The sequence below is a fragment of the Budorcas taxicolor genome, chromosome 10 (assembly GCF_023091745.1).
Source record: "Budorcas taxicolor isolate Tak-1 chromosome 10, Takin1.1, whole genome shotgun sequence".
Lineage (NCBI taxonomy): Eukaryota > Metazoa > Chordata > Mammalia > Artiodactyla > Bovidae > Budorcas > Budorcas taxicolor.
The window spans coordinates 71,197,599-71,218,213 of NC_068919.1; the positions used below are offsets into that span (position 1 = coordinate 71,197,599).

The 20,615-nt window shown below is 38.3% G+C and overlaps 1 protein-coding gene and 1 non-coding gene across 4 annotated transcripts in view; one reads left to right on the forward strand and one right to left on the reverse strand.

The window, feature by feature from the left end:
- The window catches only part of MNAT1 (MNAT1 component of CDK activating kinase), a 233,937-nt gene that overhangs the window by 97,834 nt on the left and 115,488 nt on the right, over nt 1-20,615 (forward strand). The gene's annotated exons all lie outside the window — the stretch shown is intronic.
- On the reverse strand, nt 1,787-1,859 carry TRNAC-GCA (transfer RNA cysteine (anticodon GCA)). Its single transcript has one exon. It is a non-coding gene; the product is annotated as a tRNA-Cys (tRNA).

A 20,615-nucleotide genomic window follows, 5' to 3' on the forward strand; every position in this document is an offset into this window, starting at 1 on the left:
TCCCATTTATTACCAGCTTGTATCATTAAATATCCATACAGCATATCTACAGATTTAAGTACTAAGTCTTAGTCTTTTGAAAGCAAAGAAAGACACCTCTATCATGTTGTAAAATTAGAAACCAGAATCTAAGGCTGGGAATCTGGCACTTCTTTAGATGTGATGGTGTTTTGTACTTTGCTACACTTTTGTGTGCAAACGGGAAATAAACTGAGTCACAAGAACAGCCTAAGAATTGTTTTTAAGTATAGCTTTTGTTCCTTTTTTGTTAATTAGTGGGGGGCAATATAGGGGAGCATGTCATTTGTTGTCAGAGGTAAAAGCAGTTTGAGTATTTTAACCTTGATGTTTAAAATTTTTATTTTATGTTATTTGTGGGTAAGCCAGAAGGGAGCTCATTTGTGATATAAATTCGCTTTTCTGATTTCAACAAATAGAATTTAGTTGTTTTCATCAAGGATTGCTTATTATTCGAACTCATTTAAAGATTGAACTCATTGTTAACGTTTATTTATAGAAAATTGATATCCAGTTGTATCTGAAATAAAATAAAAATTTTACTGAGTAGTCAGTTAATGTTCTAGCTGTAATTGTGCTGGATAGCTTAAGCACATTACCAGTTTGCTTGAAAAACAAAAAATAAAATGACCAAATAGAACTAAATCTATTCTTAACAAATAATTTCCACTTTTCTGGCAACTCAGAGTGTAGAAACCAAAGAAGTCATGTGAAAATGCAAGTAATATTAGAGTTAATGATTTTGTCTACAAATGTGTTTTGAAATGTAAGCCAAATTAACATTAAAAATGGTCTTAGCAATTCTTACACATTTATGAAACTCATAGATAAATGATTATGTCATAATTAGATATGAGGTGATTACTTTCTTTTAGCATTTAAATGTCTCCAGGTATTTTGTGTTATTTCAATAAAATTGTAGTATGTTCTAATTTTAATTATAGAAATCTGTGAAGAGTTATATGTAAAATAAAAGTTTGGTTAATATCATCATTTTAAAGGAAATGTAGATTCTTGTAACTTAAGATAATACTGTAGTGAGTACCTTAAAGTGACCTAATTAAATATTTTTATAAAATGAACAGCCACTATAATTAAAATTATAAATTTGAATTTTATTAAAATATTTTTTATTGAATTAGTTTTATTGAATATTTTAGAATTATTTTAAAAGTTTTGTTTTGATATTATTATAAGGGGCTTGAATTATGACTTCTCTACTACATGCATATTAACTGTATGACCTTGGGCGGATCTCTTAACCTCTGTAAGCATTAATTTATTCACTTCTTAAGAACTTAGTTTTAATGTCCTTGTCTGAAAATTCCATCCTGTCATTTCTCAATCTGCTTCTATTGACAGTTTTTCCCCTCCTGGTGTGGGTTATATATTTCTGCCTTGTTTTTGAATACCTGGTAATTTATGACATTTCATTAAATATTTTCAGACTTTGGGGTTGTAGTTAAGTTACCTGCAGTCTGTTAGATCCTTGCATGGATTTCTTTTAAGCATTGCGTGTTCTTGCCTGGAGAATCCCAGGGAGGGGGGAGCCTAGTGGGCTGCCTTCTATGGGGTCACACAGAGTCGGGCACCACTGAAGCGACTTAGCAGCAGGGTCTATAAAGTGAAAGTGAAAGTGAAAGTGAAGTCACTCAGTCGTGTCTGACTCTTTGCGACCCCATGGACTGTAGCCTATCAGGCTCCTCAATCCATGGGATTTTCCAGGCAGGAGTGCTGGAGTGGATTGCCATTTCCTTCTCCAGGGGATCTTCCTGACCCAGGAATCGAACCTGGGTCTCCTGCATTGCAGGCAGATGCTTTACCATCTGAGCCACCAGGGAAGCCCACCAGGGTCTAAGAAGAGATTTAAATATTAGGCTAATTTAGCTCTACTTTGAAGTTACACTGTTTTGAAGGCTCTGTATGTGGTATGTATTGAGAGGCTTTTTTCCCTTGTTTATTGAAACAAGTTTATTTTTTCCCTTGTTTATTGAAACAGTTTATTCAAACTGTTCTGGTCCTGTGAGTTTGGGGAATTTTTTGAGCTATTTCTTTCCAGTTATTTTATTTGTTGTAGTTCAGTTGCTAAGTTGTATCCAACTCTTTGTGACCCCATGGACTGCAGCTCTTCCAGAGTTTGCTCCAAATCATGTCCATTGAGTCAGAGATGCCATCCAACCATCTCATCCTGTGTTGTCCCCGTCTCCTCCTGCCCTCAACCTTTCCTTGCATTGGAGTCTTTTCTGTGAGTTGACTCTTCGCATCAGGTGGCCAAAGTATTGTAGCTTCAGCTTGAGTAATTCACACTCATGTGCACATCACCCAGGTAAAAGTTAAGGACATCCTGTAGATCTCTAGAGCAGAGGTGGGCAGATATACAGCTCACAGGCCAAGTTCCACCTACCACCTGTTACTGTAACTACGTTTCATTGGAACATAGCCATACTCATTCATTTCTGTATTGTCTTTGTCTGCTTTCATGTTTTAATGGCAGAATCAAGTAGCCTGCATGTACCCTGCAAAACCTAGAAAATTTATCTACCCTTTACAGAAAATGTTTGCAACCCCTGCTTTAGAGTTTGCTCTCTGTGTGCAGCATTTTCTTTTCTGGTAATCTAACCTTTAAATTACAGCTACCTCGACAGCCCTAAAGTGTGCTCTCAGTTTCTTTGACTCCCAAGCTTTGTTTGAGTTCCCCTTCCACACATACTGGCCTGGAAATTGCCTATATGTAGTACACCAGAGAAATACAGATATCTCTTCATTTCCTTTTCCTTGGGGATCAGAATCCTGTACTGACTGATACTCAATTTCTAATTTCTGAAAACCATTGATTCTTATAATTTTTTTAGTTTTTTAGTTGCTTAATTAATGTGGGGAATGGTCTGGCTAGTCCTTTTATAGTAAAATGGTCATATGCTGAAGTAGCAGCATAATATTTTGAGATTCATTCATGTTTTTTGTATATCAGGAATTAGCTTTTATTGCTTTATAGTATTCTGTTCATTTGAATATACCAGTTTTGTGGTTCTGTTGTTGACAACTACCTGAGCTTTTTGCAGTTTTTGACTGTTATTAAAGCTTCTATGAACTTTCTTATATAAGTTATTTCTGTAAAAACATGTTTTATTAATTTTTTTACTTTTTAAAATTTGACTGTTTTAGAGTATAATTCATTTACAGTGCTGTGTTTTATGTATACAGGTGAGTTATTCAAGTATATATATATCCAAATATATATATGTGTATATATATATATCCAAAGATATACATGTATTTTTCTCAGTTTCTTATCCCATATAAGTTATTACAGAATACTGAGTGGAGTTCCCTGTGCTATATAGTAGGTCCTTGTTGATTATCTATTTTATATATATATATATATATATATCCATATATGAAATAGTAATGTGTATATGTTAATCGCAAACTCCTAATTTATCCCCCTCCCTTCCCCTTGGGTAACCATAAGTTTGTTTTCAAAATCTGTGAATCTCTTTCTGTTTTGTAAATGTTTCCTTGTATCATTTTTTTTTTTTAGAGTCCATGTATGGATGACATCATATGGTATTTGTCTTTCTCTGTCTGGCTTACTTTGGCTTCTAAGGTGGCTTAGTGGTAAAGAATCTACCTGTCAGTGCAGGAGATGTGGGTTCAACCCCTGAGATGGGAAGATCCCTTGAAGTAGGAAATGGCAACCCACTCCAGTATTCTGTGGGAGACTATATACTCTGTCCATGGGAGAATCTTAGTGGCTGTAGTCCATACGGTCACAAAGAGTCTAACGCAACTGAATGACTGAGAGAGCATGCATGCATGCACGCTGCAAATGGCATTATTTCACACATTTGTATGGTTAATATTCCATTGTGTAAATATATCACATCTTCTTTATCCATTCCTCTGTTGACGGGCATTAAGGTTGCTTCCATAACGTACCTATTGTAAATAGTGCCGCAGTGAACACGGGGTGCAGGTATCTCTTCAAATTATAGTATTTTCTGGATATATGCCCAGAAACGACATTGCTGGATCTTCTGATAGTTCTGGTTTTAGTTTTTTAAGGAACTTTCATATTATTCTCCACAATGGTTGTACCAATTTGTTATTGTTGTTCAGTCACTAAGTCGTGTTTGACTCTCTGTGACCCCACAGATCGCAGCACGCCAGGCTCAGCTTGCTCAATTAGTGTCCACTGAGTCGGTGATGCTACCTAACCATCTCAACTTCTGCCACCCCCTTTTCCTTTTGCCTTCAATCTTTCCCAGCATCAGGGTCTTTTCTAATGAGTCCGTGCTTCGCATTCGGTGGCCAAAGTATTGGAGTTTCAGCTTCAGCATCAGTCCTTCCAATGAATATTCAGGGTTAATTTTCTCTAGGATTGACTGGTTTCATCTCCTTGCAGTCCAAGGGACTCTCAAGAGTGTTCTCCAGCACCACAATTAATTAATTAATTAATTATTTCAGATTTTAAATTATTTATTTATTTAATTTTAAAATCTTTAATTCTTACATGCGTTCCCAAACATGAACCCCCCTCCCACCTCCCTCCCCATAACATCTCTCTCGGTCATCCCCATGCACCAGCCCCAAGCATGCTGTATCCTGCATCGGACATAGACTGGCGATTCAATTCTTACATGATAGTATACATGTTAGAATGCCATTCTCCCAAATCATCCCACCCTCTCCCTCTCCCTCTGAGTCCAAAAGTCCGTTATACACATCTGTGTCTTTTTTCCTGTCTTGCATACAGGGTCGTCATTGCCATCTTTCTAAATTCCATATATATGTGTTAGTATATTGTATTGGTGTTTTTCTTTCTGGCTTACTTCACTCTGTATAATCGGCTCCAGTTTCATCCATCTCATCAGAACTGATTCAAATGAATTCTTTTTAACGGCTGAGTAATACTCCATTGTGTATATGTACCACAGCTTTCTTATCCATTCATCTGCTGATGGACATCTAGGTTGTTTCCATGTCCTGGCTATTATAAACAGTGCTGCGATGAACATTGGGGTACATGTGTCTCTTTCCATTCTGGTTTCCTCGGTGTGTATGCCCAGCAGTGGGATTGCTGGGTCATAAGGTAGTTCTATTTGCAATTTTTTAAGGAATCTCCACACTGTTCTCCATAGTGGCTGTACTAGTTTGCATTCCCACCAACAGTGTAGGAGGGTTCCCTTTTCTCCACACCCTCTCCAGCATTTATTGCTTTCTAGCACCACAATTTAAAAGCATCAATTCTTCAGTGTTCAGCCTTCTCACAGTCCAGCTCTCACATCTGTACATGACTACTGGAAAAACCATAGCTTTGACCAGTTCACTTTCCAACCAATACTGTGACAGGGTTCCCTTTTCTCCACACCCTCTCCAGTATTTATTATTCTTAGACTTTTTGATGATGGCCATTCTGACTGGCCATTCATGTGCCTCTTGGCCATCTGTATGTTTTCTTTGGAGAAATGTCTAGTTAGATCTTATGCCTATTTTTTGATTGGGTTGTTTTATTGATATTGAGCTGCATGGGCTGTTTGTTTATTTTGGAGATTTAATTCCTTGTTTGGTCACTTCATTAGCGAATACTATCTCCTATTCTTTTTTTTTTCCTATCTCCTATTCTATGGGTTGTCTTTTAATTTTGTTTATGGTTTCATTTGCTGTGCAAAGGACTTCCTTTGTGGCTCATCTGGTAAAGAATCCACCTGCAATGTGGGACTGATGGGTTTGATCCCTGTGTTGGGAAGATCTCCTGGAGAAGGGAAAGGCTACCCACTCCAGTATTCTGGCCTAGAGAATTCTGGCCCAGAGAATTCCATGGACTGTATAGTCCATGGGGTTGCAAAAAGTCGGACACAACTGAGCCGCTTTCACTTGCTGTGCAAAAGTTTTAAATTTAATGAGGTCCCATTTGTTTTATTTTTGTTTTTATTTTCATTACTCTAGGAGGTAGGTGCTGTGATTTATGTCAAAGAGTGTTCTATGTTCTCCTCTAAGTTTTATAGTATCTGGTCTTATATTTAGATCTTTAATCCATTTTGAGTTTGTTTTTGTGTGTGGTGTTAGAGAATGGTCTACATTCTTTTACTTGCAGTTGTTCTTTTTTTCCCAGCACCACTTATTGAAGAGACTGTTTTCTCCATTGTATATTCTTGCTTCTTTTGTTGCAGATTAATTGACCATAGGTGTGTGGGTTTATATCTGGGCTTTCCATCTTTTCTACTGATGATGTAAACACATGTTTTAAAGTCTTAGTTCAGAATGTGAGTGAAATTTTTTGTTTATAGTATATGTATTTAAATTTTAGAAGAAAATACCGATCATTTTTTTCTGTGGCAGCTGCACAGCTTTATACTCACACCAGTAGTGTGAGAGTTTTGATTACTCCACTTGTTGTCATTACTTAATGCTGTCAACATTTTGAATTGTAGCTCTTTTGGTGGGTATTTAATGATATTTCATTGTGATCTTAATTGATATTTCCTTGAGAATTAAAATGTTGCATACAAGTTTTTTGTCAGACAATCTGTTTTACAAATAATGTCTCCCAGTCTGTAGCTTACTTTTTCATTTTCTTTAAAGAAAAGTTTTTTATTTTAGGCCATGTGTTTTGTGGGATGGCCTTGACACATCTTAGTTCCTTGACCAAGAATTGAACCTGGGCCATTGGCAAGGCCCAACCATTGGCAAGGTCCAAATTCTCTGGACTGCCAGAGAATTCTCTACGTTTTTGTTTTCTTAGTGGTATGTTTTGATGATCCAATGTTTTGATTTTGATTAAGGCTCATGTATTTGATTAAGGCTTTTTTTCTTTTAAGGTTATTCCCCTTCTATTTTCTGTAAGTATAGAAGTGAAGTGAAGTTGCTTGGTCGTGTCGACTCTTTTAGACCCATGGACTGTAGCCAACAGTCATCTGTCCATGGGATTTCCAGGCAAGAGTACTGGAGTGGGTTGCCCTTTCCTTCTCAAGGGGATCTTCCTGACCCAGGGATCAAACCCAGGTCTCTGGCATTGTAGGCAGACACTTTACCATCTGAGCTACCAGGGAAGCTGTAATCAACCTTTAAATTTCCTAAAGTCAAAAAATATTCTTGTATTTGTAAGCTTTATGGTTTTTTATTGTATAGGTAGATTCTTGATCCATCTTGGATTAATTTTTATGTATGACGTAAAGTACGTATGGGGTCGAGTTTTTGCATATGACCATCCAGTTTTTCCAATACTGTTTGTTGAAAATACTTTCTTTTCTCCATTGGGTTGCTTGTGTACGTATGGTGCCTTTATTTAAACTTATTTGATTGTATGTTACTTCTATTTTCTCTATTCAATTCCAGTAACTCAGTAACAAATCAAAGTCTTGATTTGTTATTCATTTGCTCAGTTGTGTCTGACTTTTTGCACTCCTGTGGACTGAAGCACGCCAGGTTTCCCTGTCCTTCACCATCTCTCAGAACTTGCTTAAATGCATGTCCATTGAGTCAGTGATGCCATCCAACCATTTTGTCCTCTGTCATCCCCTTCTTCTCCTGCCTTTGGTCTTTCCCAGCAACAGGGTCTTTTCCAGTGAGTTGACTCTTCGCATCAGGCAGTCAAAGTGTTGGAACTTCAGCGTCAGTCCTTCCAATGAAGATTCCAATGACTATTCAGTCCTTGCAATGACTTTCCATTAGAATTGACTGGTTTGGTCTCCTTGCAGTCCAAGGGACTCTCAAGAGTCTTCTCCAATACCACAGTTCAAAAACACCAATTCTTTGATGCTCAGCCTTCTTTATGGTCCAGCTTTCACATGTGTACATGATTACTGGAAAAACCATAGCTTTGACTAGATGGACCTTTGTGGGTAAAATAATGTCTCTGTTTTCTAATATGCTGTCTAGTTGGTCATAGCTTTGCTTCCAAGAAGCAAGCGTCTTTTAATTTCATGGCTGTAGTCATTGTCTTCAGTGAATTTAGAGCCCAAGAAAATAAAGTCTGTCACTGTTTCCATTGTTTCTCTATCTGTTTGCCATGAAGTGATGAGGCCCGATGCCGTGATCTTCTTTTTTTGAATGTTGAGTTGTAACCAACTTTTTCACTCTCCTCTTTCACTTTCATCAAGAGGCTCTTTGGTTCTTTTTCGCTTTCTGTCATGATGTTGGTGTCATCTGCATATCTGAGGTTATTAATATTTGCCCTGGTAATCTTGATTCCAGCTTGAGCTTCATCCAGCCCAGCATTTTGCATGATGAACTCTGTGTAGAAATTAAATAAGCAGGGTGACAATATATAGCCTTGTACTCCTTTTCTAATTTTGAACCAGTCCATTGTTCCATGTCCAGTTCTAGCTGTTGCTTTTGGACCTGCATACAGATTTCGCAGAAGGCAGGTAAGATGGTCTCGTATTCCCATCTGCTGAAGAATTTTCCACAGCTTGTTGTGGTCCACACAGTCAAAGGCTTTGGCATAGTCAATAAAGCAGAAATAGATGTTTTTCTGGAACTCTCTTGCTTTTTCTGTGATCCAGTGGATGTTGGCAATTTGATCTCTGGTTCCTCTGCCTTTTGTAAAACTAGCTTGAACATCTGGAAGTTCACAGTTCATGTATTGTTGAAGCCTGGCTTGGAAAATTTTGAGCATTACTTTACTAGCATGTGAGATGAGTGCATTTATGGTAGTTTGAACATTCTTTGGCATTGCCTTTCTTTGGGATTGGGATATAAACTGACCTTTTCCAGTCCTGTGGCCACTGCTGAGTTTTCAAAATTTGCTGGCATATTGAATGCAACACTGTCACAGCATCATCTTTTAGGATTTGAAATAGCTCACCTGGAATTCCACAACCTCCCCTAGCTTTGTTGATAGTGATGCTTCCTAAGGCCCACTCGACTTCACATTCCAGGATGTTTGGCTCTAGGTGAGTGATAACACCGTTGTGATTATCTGGGTGATGAAGATCTTTTTTGTATAGTTCGTCTGTGTATTCTTGCTACCTCTTCTTAATATCTTCTGCTACTATTAGGTCCATACCATTTCTGTCCTTTATTGTGCCCATCTTTGCATGAAATGTTCCCTTGGTATCTCTAATTTTCTTGAAGAGATCTCTAGTATTTCCCATTGTATTGTTCTCCTCTGTTTCTTTGAATTGAAATAAATTTATTCCAATTTACTGATAAATAAATAAATTTATTTGATAAATAGGTAAATTTACAAATAAATAGACTTATTTCTTTGCATAGATATAAATTTATTTGGTAATTATTTTATAAATAAATAAATTGATAAATAAGATAAATTTATTTCTTTTCATTGAAATAAATTATCCTCTATTTCTTTGGCTTGAAGTATTTCAAGGAAATAGTTACTTGAAATTTCATTTTTTTTGTACTTACTCCAAGTGTCAACTTTTTATGTCTTGTGCTCTGGCTCACTCTACTTATTATTTTTAGTAGTTGCTTTTATTGGTTTTTTTGGGGGGGGGGTATTCATGCCACGTACATGTGGAGACAGTTTTACTTCTTCCATTCTGCCTTTTTTTCCTTTGTCTTGCCATGTTGCAATGCCTTATTCTCTACCAAAAGGGAAAATCATTTAGTCTTTGAACATTATATATCATATCTGTCGTAGAATTTTCATGGATGCCTTCAATAAGAGGAAAGTTCATCTTATTTTTTGTGTACAGTAAATTTAGATAATTTATGAAGGGATATTGAAGTTTTTCAGATGCTTTTCACTATGTTGAATATGATTTTTCTTCATTATAGTATATTATATTTTTAATGTTGTTAGTTAAATTTTCAAATGTTAAATTAGCTTTATGTTACTGTGATATATTCTATATCATTCTACATGGTTGTGATACATGTATATTTAATTTGCTAGTACTTTTATTAAGAATTTTTTCTGTCTGCATTTATAGGGAGTATTGGTCTACAGCTTTCTTTCCCTTTAGATGTCTTTGTCTGTGGTATCAGGGTAATACTGGTAACAGTCTTACCAGTAATGCCTGGATCAGTTTTGTCAGCTCAGTTGGTATTATTTGAAAGTGGGGTCTCCTCCCCTATATTTGAAAGAGTTTGTAAGAAGGTGGTGGTGTTTCTTCCAAAAATGTTTATAGAGTTCACTATCAAAACCAATCTGGTTCTCTAATTTTGTTTGCATGTATGTTTTTGGTAAACTAAATTTCTATAAAAAGATGCATGCTATTAGATGTTCTTTTTTCTAAGTTGTCGTTTTCAAGAAATTTGAGCATTTCATCCAAGTTATCATATATGTTGGCATAAAGATGTTTGTAATATTCCCTCAAAATTCTTTTAATGCATGCGTTAGAGTAATATTTCTTTTAAAATTTCCAGTATTCTCTTTTATTTTATTAGATCTAGCAAGAAATTGTTTTTTTCTGGAACAGGATTCAGTTCAGTTCAGTTCAGTCGCTCAGTCGTGTCCGACTCTTTGTGACCCCATGAATCGCAGCACGCCAGGCCTCTCTGTCCGTCACCATCTCCCGGAGTTCACTCAGACTCACGTCCATCGAGTCTGTGATGCCATCCTGCCATCTCATCCTGGGTCATCCCCTTCTCCTGCTGCCCCCAGTCCCTCCCAGCATCAGAGTCTTTTCCAGTGAGTCAACTCTTCACATGAGGTATGCAAAGTACTGGAGTTTCAGCTTTAGCATCATTCCTTCCAAAGAAATCCCAGGGTTGATCTCCTTCAGAATGGACTGGTTGGATCTCCTTGCACTCCAAGGGACCCTCAAGAGTCTTCTCCAACACCACAGTTCAAACACATCAATTCTTTGGTGCTCAGCCTTCTTCACAGTCCAACTCTCACATCCATACATGACTACTGGGAAAACCATAGCCTTGACTAGACGGACCTTAGTCGGCAAAGTAATGTCTCTGCTTTTGAATATACTATCTAGGTTGGTCATAACTTTTCTCCCAAGGAGTAAGCGTCTTTTAATTTCATGGCTGCAGTCACCATCTGCAGTGATTTGGGAGCCCCCCAAAATAAAGTCTGACACTGTTTCTACTGTTTCCCCATCTATTTCCCACGAAGTGATGGGACTGGATGCCATGATCTTCGTTTTCTGAATGTTAAGCTTTCAGCCAACTTTTTCATTCTCCTCTTTAACTTTCATCAAGAGGCTTTTCAGCTCCTCTTCACTTTCTGCCATAAGGGTGGTGTCATCTGCATATCTGAGGTTATTGATTTCTCCTGGCAATCTTGCTTCCAGCTTGTGTTTCTTCCAGTCCAGCATTTCTCATGATGTACTCTGAATATAAGTTAAATAAGCAGCGTGACAATATACAGCCTTGACGTACTCCTTTTCCTATTTGGAACCAGTCTGTTGTTCCATGTCCAGTTCTAACTGTTGCTTCCTGACCTGCATACAGATTTCTCAAGAGGCAGGTTAGGTGGTCTGGTATTCCCATCTCTTTCAGAATTTTCCACAGTTTATTGTGATCCACAGAGTCAAAGGCTTTGGCATAGTCAATAAAGCAGAAATAGATGTTTTTCTGGAACTCTCTGGCTTTTTCGATGATCCAGCAGATGTTGGCAATTTGATCTCTGGTTCCTCTGCCTTTTCGAAAACCAGCTTGAACATCAGGGAGTTCACGGTTCACGTATTGCTGAAGCCTGGCTTGGAGAATTTTGAGCATTACTTGACTAGCATGTGAGATGAGTGCAATTGTGCGGTAGTTTGAGCATTCTTTGGCATTGCCTTTCTTTGGGATTGGAATGAAAACTGACCTTTTCCAGTCCTGTGGCCACTGCTGAGTTTTCCAAATTTGCTGGCATATTGAGTGCAGCACTTTCACAGCATCATCTTTCAGGATTTGAAAGAGCTCAACTGGAATTCCATCACCTCCACTAGGTTTGTTCATAGTGATGCTTTCTAAGGCCCACTTGACTTCACATTCCAGGCTGTCTGACTCTAGATTAGTGATCACATCATCATGATTATCTGGGTTGTGAAGATCTTTTTTGTACAGTTCTTCTGTGTATTCTTGCCATCTCTTCTTAATATCTTCTGCTTCTGTTAGGTCCAGACCATTTCTGTCCTTTATCGAGCCCATCTTTGCATGAAATGTTCCCTTGATGTCTCTAATTTCCTTGAAGAGATCTCTAGTCTTTCCCATTCTGTTGTTTTTCTCTGTTTCTTTGCATTGATCGCTGAAGAAGGCTTTCTTATCTCTTCTTGCTATTAAATAATTTCATACAATAAAATCCACCTGTATTAAGCTTATAATTTAATTATTTTTAGTGAGTAGTAAACGGAGAAGGCAATGGCAACTCACTCCAGTACTCTTGCCTAGAAAATCCCATGGACGGAGGAGCCTGGTAGGCTGCAGTCCATGGGGTCGTGAAGAGTCGGACATGACTGAGTGATTTCACTTTCACTTTTCACTTTCATGCATCGGAGAAGGAAGTGGCAACCCACTCCAGTGTTCTTGCCTGGAGAATCCCAGGGACGGGGGAGCCTGGTGGGCTGGCGTCTATGGGGTCGCACAGAGTCGGAAACGAGTGAAGCGACTTAGCAGCAGCAGCAGTAGCAGCAGTGATATTAAAGAGATACACAACCATAGTACAGTTTTAGAATACAGTTAATTCCCTTCATAGGAACCTTCAAGTTGAGAACGTTCAAATGTGAACATGCATTCCATTAGTGTCAGGTGAGAGTGAGATTGCAGCTTGGCCTCTGTCTCCTGTTGCTAATGATACTGCAGCTCTCGCATCTTCTACCCCCATCTCTCTAGTCAGTGACTGCCTGCTTGTTCACTCGATGCTAGCCCTTGTATGCCAGCTGTTTTACTTTACTAGTGTACTTTTCGAAGTAGTGTATTGTAAGATTAAAAATGTTTTATTTTTTGTTTTTGCTTTTTTTGTATTATGTGTGTGAATGTTATGATAAACCCATTACAGTATAGTACTATATGGCTGATTGTGTAATTTAGGTACCTAGGCTAACTTTCTTCTCTGAGTAGAACTCATTCACATGTAGGGGACTTTACTGTATTTCGTCACCCCAGAAATATTCCTGTGACAGTTTGCAGTTAGTTCTTCTTACCACTCTAAGACCATTTCTCTTCTATCTGTCTCTATAGAGCTGCCTTTGATTTTTTGGCACATTTATCTGTACATGGAATTGTACAATATGTAGTCTTTTAATCTAGCATCCTTAACAATACTTTTAATGCTGCATTCATGTTACAGCATGACTGTCTGGTTTTGGTGTCAGGGAATATTGACTTCATAGAATGAGTTGGAAAATATTTCCTATTTTTTTGTTTTCTTTAAGAATTTGTAATGAGTTGGTAGTATTCCTTCTTTAAAATTTGATAGATTTCACCAGTGAGACTATCTGGCTTTGGCTTTTTTTTTTTTTTTTTTAAATTTTAAAATCTTTAATTCTTACATGCGTTCCCAAACGTGAACCCCCCTCCCACCTCCCTCCCCATAACATCTCTCTCGGTCATCCCCATGCACCAGCCCCAAGCATGCTGTATCCTGCGTCAGACATAGACTGGCGATTCAATTCTTACATGATAGTATACATGATAGAATGCCATTCTCCCAAATCATCCCACCCTCTCCCTCTCCCTCTGAGTCCAAAAGTCCGTTATACACAGCTGTGTCTTTTTTCCTGTCTTGCATACAGGGTCGTCATTGCCATCTTTCTAAATTCCATATATATGTGTTAGTATATTGTATTGGTGTTTTTCTTTCTGGCTTACTTCACTCTGTATAATCGGCTCCAGTTTCATCCATCTCATCAGAACTGATTCAAATGAATTCTTTTTAACGGCTGAGTAATACTCCATTGTGTATATGTACCACAGCTTTCTTATCCATTCATCTGCTGATGGACATCTAGGTTGTTTCCATGTCCTGGCTATTATAAACAGTGCTGCGATGAACATTGGGGTACGTGTGTCTCTTTCAACTCTGGTTTCCTTGGTGTGTATGCCCAGCAGTGGGATTGCTGGGTCATAAGGCAGTTCTATCTGCAATTTTTTAAGGAGTCTCCACACTGTTCTCCATAGTGGCTGTACTAGTTTGCATTCCCACCAACAGTGTAGGAGGGTTCCCTTTTCTCCACACCCTCTCCAGCATTTCTTGCTTGCAGATTTTTGGATCGCAGCCATTCTGACTGGTGTGAAGTGGTACCTCATTGTGGTTTTGATTTGCATTTCTCTGATAATGAGTGATGTTGAGCATCTTTTCATGTGTTTGTTAGCCATCCATATGTCTTCTTTGGAGAAATGTCTATTTAGTTCTTTGGCCCATTTTTTGATTGGGTCGTTTATTTTTCTGGAATTGAGCTGCATAAGTTGCTTGTATATTTTTGAGATTAGTTGTTTGTCAGTTGCTTCATTTGCTATTATTTTCTCCCATTCAGAAGGCTGTCTTTTCACCTTGCTTATATTTTCCTTTGTTGTGCAGAAGCTTTTAATTTTAATTAGATCCCATTTGTTTATTTTTGCTTTTATTTCCAGAAATCTGGGAGGTGGATCATAGAGGATCCTGCTGTGATTTATGTCTGAGAGTGTTTTGCCTATGTTCTCCTCTAGGAGTTTTATAGTTTCTGGTCTTACATTTAGATCTTTAATCCATTTTGAGTTTATTTTTGTATGCGGTGTTAGCAAGTGATCTAGTTTCATTCTTTTACAAGTGGTTGACCAGTTTTCCCAGCACCACTTGTTAAAGAGATTGTCTTTTCTCCATTGTATATTCTTGCCTCCTTTGTCAAAGATAAGGTGTCCATATGTGTGTGGATTTATCTCTGGGCTTTCTATTTTGTTCCATTGATCTATATGTCTGTCTTTGTGCCAGTACCATACTGTTTTGATGACTGTGGCTTTGTAGTAGAGCCTGAAGTCAGGCAAGTTGATTCTTCCAGTTCCATTCTTCTTTCTCAAGATTGCTTTGGCAATTCAAGGTTTTTTGTATTTCCATACAAATCTTGAAATTATTTGTTCTAGTTCTGTGAAAAATATGGCTGGTAGCTTGATAGGGATTGCATTGAATTTGCAAATTGCTTTGGGTAGTATACTCATTTTCACTATATTGATTCTTCCGATCCATGAACATGGTATATTTCTCCATCTATTAGTGTCCTCTTTGATTTCTTTCATCAGTGTTTTATAGTTTTTTATATATAGGTCTTTAGTTTCTTTGGGTAGATATATTCCTAAGTATTTTATTCTTTTCGTTGCAATGGTGAATGGAATTGTTTCCTTAATTTCTTTTTCTACTTTCTCATTATTAGTGTATAGGAATGCAAGGGATTTCTGTGTGTTGGTTTTATATCCTGCAATTTTGCTATATTCATTGATGAGCTCTAGTAATTTTCTGGTGGAGTCTTTAGGGTTTTCCATGTAGAGGATCATGTCACCTGCAAACAGTGAGAATTTTACTTCTTCTTTTCCAATTTGGATTCCTTTTTATTTCTTTTTCTGCTCTGATTGCTGTGGCCAAAACTTCCAGAACTATGTTGAATAGTAGCGGTGAAAGTGGACACCCTTGTCTTGTTCCTGACTTTAGGGGAAATGCTTTCAATTTTTCACCATTGAGGATAATGTTTGCTGTGGGTTTGTCATATATAGCTTTTATTATGTTGAGGTATGTTCCTTCTATTCCTGCTTTCTGGAGAGTTTTTATCATAAATGGATGTTGAATTTTGTCAAAGGCCTTCTCTGCATCTATTGAGATAATCATATGGTTTTTATTTTTCAATTTGTTAATGTGGTGAATTACATTGATTGATTTGCGGATATTGAAGAATCCTTGCATCCCTGGGATAAAGCCCACTTGGTCATGGTGTATGATCTTTTTAATGTGTTGTTGGATTCTGATTGCTAGAATTTTGTTGAGGATTTTTGCATCTATGTTCATCAGTGATATTGGCCTGTAGTTTTTTTTTTGTGACATCTTTGTCAGGTTTTGGTATTAGGGTGATGGTGGCCTCATAGAATGAGTTTGGAAGTTTACCTTCCTCTGCAATTTTCTGGAAGAGTTTGAGTAAGATAGGTGTTAGCTCTTCTCGAAATTTTTGGTAGAATTCAGCTGTGAAGCCATCTGGACCTGGGCTTTTGTTTCCTGGAAGATTTCTGATTACAGTTTCAATTTCCGTGCTTGTGATGGGTCTGTTAAGATTTTCTATTTCTTCCTGGTTCAGTTTTGGAAAATTGTACTTTTCTAAGAATTTAGCCATTTCTTCCACGTTGTCCATTTTATTGGCATACAACTGCTGATAGTAGTCTCTTATGATCCTTTGTATTTCTGTGTTGTCTGTTGTGACCTCTCCATTTTCATTTCTAATTTTATTGATTTGATTTTTCTCTCTTTGCTTCTTGATGAGTCTGGCTAGTGGTTTGTCAATTTTATTTATCCTTTCAAAGAACCAGCTTTTGGCTTTGTTGATTTTTGCTATGGTCTCTTTTGTTTCTTTTGCATTTATTTCTGCCCTAATTTTTAAGATTTCTTTCCTTCTACTAACTCTGGGGTTCTCCAGTTCTTCCTTTTCTAGTTGCTTTAGTTGTAGAGTTAGGTTATTTATTTGACTTTTTTCTTGTTTCTTGAGGTATGCCTGTATTGCTGTGAACTTTCCTCTTAGCCCTGCTTTTATAGTGTCCCACAGGTTTTGGGTTGTTGTGTTTTCATTTTCATTAGTTTCTATGCATATTTTGATTTCTTTTTTGATTTCTTCTGTGATTTGTTGGTTATTCAGAAGTGTGTTGTTCAACCTCCATATGTTGGAATTTTTAGTAGTTTTTCTCCTGTAATTGAGATCTAATCTTAATGCATTATGGTCAGAAAAGATGCTTGGAATGATTTCGATTTTTTTGAATTTATCAAGTTTAGATTTATGGCCCAGGATGTGATCTATCCTGGAGAAGGTTCCATGAGCACTTGAAAAAAAGGTGAAATTCATTGTTTTGGGGTGAAATGTCCTATAGATATCAATTAGGTCTAATTGATCTAATGTATCATTTAAAGTTTGCGTTTCTTTGTTAATTTTCTGTTTAGTTGATCTGTCCATAGGTGTGAGTGGGGTATTAAAGTCTCCCACTATTATTGTGTTATTAATTTCCCCTTTCATACTTGTTAGCATTTGTCTTACATATTGCGGTGCTCCTATGTTGGGTGCATATATATTTATAATTGTTATATCTTCTTCTTGGATTGATCCTTTGATCATTACGTAGTGGCCTTCTTTGTCTCTTTTCACAGCCTTTGTTTTAAAGTCTATTTTATCAGATATGAGTATTGCCACTCCTGCTTTCTTTTGGTCTCTATTTGCGTGGTATATCTTTTTCCAGCCCTTCACTTTCAGTCTGTATGTGTCCCTTGTTTTGAGGTGGGTCTCTTGTAAGCAGCATATAGAGGTGTCTTGTTTTTGTATCCATTCGGCCAGTCTTTGCCTTTTGGTTGGGGCGTTCAACCCATTTACGTTTATGGTAATTATTGATAAGTATGATCCCGTTGCCATTTACTCTATTGTTTTGGGTTCGGGTTTATACACCCTTTTCGTGTTTCCTGTCTAGAGAATATCCTTTAGAATTTGTTGGAGAGCTGGTTTGGTGGTGCTGAATTCTCTCAGCTTTTGCTTGTCTGTAAAGCTTTTGATTTCTCCTTCGTATTTGAATGAGATCCTTGCTGGGTACAGTAATCTGGGCTGTAGGTTATTGTCTTTCATCACTTTAAGTATGTCTTGCCATTCCCTCCTGGCCTGAAGAGTTTCTATTGAAAGATCAGCTGTTATCCTTATGGGAATCCCCTTGTGTGTTATTTGTTGTTTTTCCCTTGCTGCTTTTAATATTTGTTCTTTGTGTTTGATCTTTGTTAATTTGATTAATATGTGTCTTGGGGTGTTTCGCCTTTGGTTTATCCTATTTGGAACTCTCTGTGTTTCTTGGACTTGGGTGATTATTTCCTTTCCCATTGTAGGGAAGTTTTCAACTATTATCTCCTCAAGGATTTTCTCATGATCTTTCTTTCTGTCTTCTTCTTCCGGGACTCCTATAATTCGAATGTTGGAGCGTTTCATATTGTCCTGAAGGTCTCTGAGATTGTCCTTGTTTCTTTTAATTCGTTTTTCTTGTTTCCTCTCTGATTCATTTATTTCTACCATTCTATCTTCTATTTCACTAATCCTATCTTCTGCCTCCGTTATTCTACTATTTGTTGCCTCCAGAGTGTTTCTGATCTCATTTATTGCGTTATTCATTATATTTTGACTCTTTTTTATTTCTTCTAGGTCCTTGTTAAACCTTTCTTGCATCTTCTCAATCCTTGTCTCTAGGCTATTTATCTGTGATTCCATTTTGATTTCAAGATTTTGGATCATTTTCACTATCAATATTCGGAATTCCTTCTCAGGTAGATTCCCTACTTCTTCCTCTTTTGTTTGGTTTGGTGGGCAACTCTCCTGTTCCTTTACCTGCTGAGTATTCCTCTGTCTCTTCATCTTGGTTATATTGCTGCGTTTGGGGTGGCCTTTTTATATTCTGGTAGTTTGTGGAGTTCTCTTTATTATGGAGCTTCCTCACTGTGGGTGGGGTCCTATCAGTGGCTTGTCAAGGTTTCCTGGTTAGGGAGGCTTGTGTTGGAGTTCTGGTGGGTGGAGCTGGGTTTTTTCTCTCTGGAGTGCAGTGGAGTGACCAGTAATGGGTTATGAGACATCAAGGGTTTTGGAATAATTTTGAGCTGCCTGTATATTGAAGCTCAGGGGAGTGTTCCTGTGTTGCTGGCGAATTTGAGTGGTATGTCTTGTTTTGGAACTTGTTGGCCCTTGGGTGGAGCTTGGTTTCAGTGTAGGTATGAAGGCATTTGATGAGCTCCTATTGCTTAATGTTCCCTGAATTCAAGAGTTCTTTAATGTTTTCAGGCTTTGGATTTAAGCCTCCTGCTTCTGGTTTTCAGTTTTATTTTTACAGTAGCCTCTAGACTTCTCCATCTATACAGCACCGATGATAAAACACTAGGTTAAAGATGAAAAGTTTCTCCACATTGAGGGACACTCAGAGAGGTTCACTGAGTTACAAGGAGAAGAGAAGATGGAGGGGGTAGTTAGAGGTAACTGGAATGAGATGCGGTGAGATCAAAAGAGGAGAGAGCAAGCTAGCCAGTAGTCACTTCCTTATGTGCGCTCCATAGTCTGGACCGCTCAGAGGTATTTACGGAGTTATACGGGGAGGAGGAGAGGGAGGAAGTAGACAGAGGTGACCAGGAGGATAAGAGAGAGGAATGAAAAGGAGGGAGACAAATCCTGCCAGCAACCAGTTCCTTAGGTGTCCTCCACCATCTGGAACACACAGAGGTTCACAGAGTTGGATAGAGAAGAGATGGGGGAGGAAAGAGACAGAGGCCACCTGGTGGAGAAAAAGGAGTCCAAAGGAGGAGAGAGTGGTCAAGCCAGTAATCTCGCTCTCAGGTAAACTTGGGTAGTGAAGTTTGGGTTTTTAAATGTACAAAATTGACAACAAAAACCTAAGAGCAAAGATTAAAAATCTAGAGTAGAGGTTGTATTTTCAAAAATACAATATTAAAGAAAAGAAGAAGAAGGAAAAAGGAAGAAAGAAAAAAAAACAAGAATTATTTAAAAAACAAATAAACAAAAAAACAAAACAAAACAAAAAAAACCCAAAAAACCACCAACAACCATCCAAAGGCTATATATGGTGTTTGCCTTAAAAAAAGTCTTTTTTTTTTTTAAATAGTAATAGTAGGTTATAGAAATAAAATTTAGAGGAGAAATAGAAGACTTAACAATTTAAAAAAAAGTTAGAAAAAAACAAAAAAGAAGAAGAAAAAAAAAGAAAAAAAAAAAAGGAATGATTTTAAAAATAGTAAAAATATATCTGGCCCTTCTCTGATGTTGTGGGCCGTGTGGGATCACTTCCAAGGTGGTTCCCTCTGTTTAACTTCTTCTGTTTGCTGGTTTTTTAGGCTCACTAGTTCAGTCGCGCTGTGGGGAGGGGGGATGCTGCAAACAAATAGCACTGTCGTGTGCACAGTGTCTCAGCCCCGCTTGACCTGTCCCTTCTCGCCGCGCACAAACCGCTCTGGCTCTATGATGCTCAACCGGGAACCGTCTGGAGCCGGCCCTAGGCTGCCTGCACTTCCCCGGTCCAAGCCGCTCAGGTTCGGCGCTCAGGCCGCCCTCAGAGGCACAGATTCGGCTGGGACTGCGCTTTGTGCCCTTCCCAGGTCCGAGTAGCTCAGGAGTTTGGCGAGCGCGATCGCCGCGGCGTGTCACCTTTTCTGCCGCTGCTGCTCAGCTTTCTGGGTGGACCGCTGGTGTCCCCCATGAGGCAGATTGTGAGTGTCCAGCACCCCCAGAAGTCTTAGCAAAGAGGCCTGCTTGCAGTTTGGTAAGTAAAGTCTCTCCGGGTCTGCAGTTGCCCCTTTCCAGTCCTTATGGCTCTGGCTGCCTGTCCCCGGCGGGGGATGGTCTGCAGCCGGCTTTTTCCGTTCCGTCCTTTGTTCTGTGCTCGGTCCTGGCGGTGTCTTATGTTCGAGCTTTTCGCGTGGTAGCTATCCCACAGTCTGGTTTGCTAGCGCAAGTTAGATCGCTCTGGTTGCGCGTGGGGCGTTCCTGCCCGATTCT